This window comes from Etheostoma spectabile, chromosome 13 (genome assembly GCF_008692095.1).
Source record: "Etheostoma spectabile isolate EspeVRDwgs_2016 chromosome 13, UIUC_Espe_1.0, whole genome shotgun sequence".
Lineage (NCBI taxonomy): Eukaryota > Metazoa > Chordata > Actinopteri > Perciformes > Percidae > Etheostoma > Etheostoma spectabile.
In genome coordinates, this window is record NC_045745.1 from 3,084,010 (window position 1) to 3,087,174 (window position 3,165).

The window sequence follows — 3,165 nt, forward strand, 5'->3', positions numbered from 1 at the left end:
ACCTAACACCATTTCTAGCCACTGGGGGGCCAAAGACAGGCTGGGGGGACTCATATTAATGTTAAAAAACCTCATAAAGTAACATTTTCATGCCATGGGACCTTAAACTTAACACAGTTCCATTGATGTTGGGAGTTCTGTTACCCTGTTACCTGGCCGCCTGGCTGTGGATTCTCTGCCTTCGGGCCTTTTTTTCTAAATAAATCATTGCGCTGCACCAGTCTTCCTGTCCTCGTTTGCATTTGGGTCCTTCCCCCTGCCGCCTGCTCTCCAACCCTCACATTCTTTGAATTTCCACCAGATGACTTTAAGTTGATGTTAAGTGGTTAAAGGTGCATCCCATTAAAAAAAACTACACTGAAGTTGCTCAAACTGCGTTGGTTATTTTCAGATCTACAAATGTGAGTGCTTAACTTAGACTACTTCAATGGCAAAAATTCAGGAACTTCATTTTTTTTTTTGTTCCTAACCTGATTTTTACATTAATATTTAAGCAACAGAAATTAAAGTTGGTCTAATTGGAGAGGTTTTCTATGCATTTAACTTATTTGAAAGGGTTCTCTTTCAGTTAGACCTATTAGTTTCTTTATTCAAGCAGCACTCACATGCCCTTTTGTTTCTTTTCTTGTCGTTTGTGTACCTAATTCACTTTAACCCTTGTGTTGTCTTCCCGTCATCTGTGAAAAAAAACACATTTTGGTGGCATTTTTTTAACATTATTATCGCTTTTTTCAATGTCGTGGGTGCTTTTCTTCATGTTTTTTTCCCCTAAAACCCACTTCAAGTCAAGTTTCAGTCATAGAAGCAGACAGACAGCTGGTTTTCAAAGTAAAACACGTCAATATATATTTAGTGGTATTTATCTTTACAGGACAAATTCATCGTGAAATCAAATAAAAGCAAATATGTCACAGATCACTGAGACTTTATTCTTAGCTCTCACACCATCACCATGTCCTATTGACTGATAAAGGGCTGATGGAGTTGCTGATTTCTGATATTTCCTTGCAATTTGAAATACACACTGGACTGGTTCCTACTCAACAATTTGCGAGATAGAGTTCCTCTCACATTTTAATATTGTCATGTTTGAAAAGCCAGCAAAGCAGCAGTTAGATTGCGTCCCGTGTGACTTCCTAGGACTACCAGGTGCCATTTTGAGTGGTAGGAAACTTGCTGCGAAATCAGCTGATTTATCTCTCTAATTCTAATATCATGAGACAGTGTAGATACATTCTAGTTTGTCTGTTGATGCTGCAGTGAACAGACAGTGGGGAAGGAAGAGGGACGGGAGCAGATCGTTCTAAGCATGTAGCCTATTTAGAAGATATCTCAGCGTGATGTGATGAGCTGACACATTGACAAGATGTTTGTGCGTATGAGACGGGGCCCCGGCTGGACCTCCTGCTCTCCATTGGTTCCAGCTAGAAGGGCCCTGCTTGTTAGAAGTTTGAAGACACGCGCCCAAACATGAAAATGAATTCTATGACACTCAGATGTTCCAGCAGGCTGTTGAGGGACAATTCGAGACTTCTTTCACCGTCTCAAAAGTGAGTCATTACAACTCGGTTCCTGCCAAATGAAAGCCCCACGGCCGCCATTGTCAAGTTTGATCATCAAACTAGTCAACAAGGAAGGATCTTTATCAGTTTTCTTCACAAGTCACCAGAACTAATTACGCAGTTTCGAGAATCCGTTCCCAGAGAGGCCTAGTAATGAGCTAAAGTGTCACACACACACACAACACACACACAACACACACACAGACACACAGTTGCTTGCTCTGGAGGAAACTACTAGACCTGTTGTGTCCTTGTAAATTCTGGAGTGTGGTCTAGACCTGCTCTATCTGTAAAGTGTCTCGAGATAACTCTTGTTATGAATTGACACTATAAATAAAATTGAATTGAAATTGAATTGAACATTTGCTCGCATGCACGCAAACACACACACACACACACACACTTTCTCTGTAAACATGATAGTTCAAAATATTGCAGATGTGTAAGTGGTGTGACTGTGTGTGTGTGTTTGTGTGTGTGCAGTGGCATCGGACTGGGGGGGGGGGGGAGAATACCTTTCTGTAGGGCCCAGAAATTGTGTTGTGTGTGTGTGTGTGTGTGAGTGACTGATGTATGGGCTTACTGTCATATCTACTGTCATGTCTTTTTTATTGAACATGTGGTAGTCACCACCAGTTTTTCCACATCAAGAATTTAAAAATACTGTTTAAAAAAACATGCAGCGCTTATAATATGGGGAGGATTTATCATGGAACTGTTAAATACAGAATAACAGCATGAAATATTAGATATGAAAACCCTGACTGAAGAGGAACCGAGGAGGACATTCAGGTCTGTCTCCTGATGTGTAACTCCGTCCTCTAGTGGTGCAGCACTGCCATCACAGGGCTCTTCTACTATAATATATAATATATAATATATAATATAGAAGTGAATGCAAGGCAAACAATAATAAGTTGACAGTAAATGTTAGCATTGACTGTAAAATTAATATTACAGTCTATGGAACGCAGATGCATTTGTTGTTACTGTGACTATTCCAGACACCAAAATGAGTTTTAGGCTGAATCCCATTTCTCCATCTTACCCCCTACCCCCTACCCCCTACCCCTTGAAGGGGTAAGGGCTAGGGGTGACAAGATGCCGTCTATGTCTATGTCAATTGCGTGGGTTTGACAACAGTGTCATACGCATTTATATATTTATATATTTTTGGTTACTTTATGTTCACTTTGGTGGTGCAGAGGCAGATGTTATCTGTGTAGCACTTAGGTCTGTTTGCAATACATGTATGTGTATACACACACATGGTGTGTTGTATATCTGTTTCAGTTATCACCGTTTTGAATGTCATTAATGTTCAGAAAAACATGTTGTTGACAAAAATGCCCAATACATTAAACAGAACAGGCAAAACCATTACATAAAATATATTATAGTACAGAACCACCAACTATTAGAACCATAACTTCCATGTCACACACATAAAAAGGCACTCAAATGTGTAAAACTCAAAAAAGACACACACAAATTAACAAATCTGAAGCACATATGGAGCATATTTCAAATGGAGCATTCATACTCTTGCACTCCTGACCTCGTGTGATTAGAAGTAGTTCATGCTGGCAAGTTTTTTTGTTTT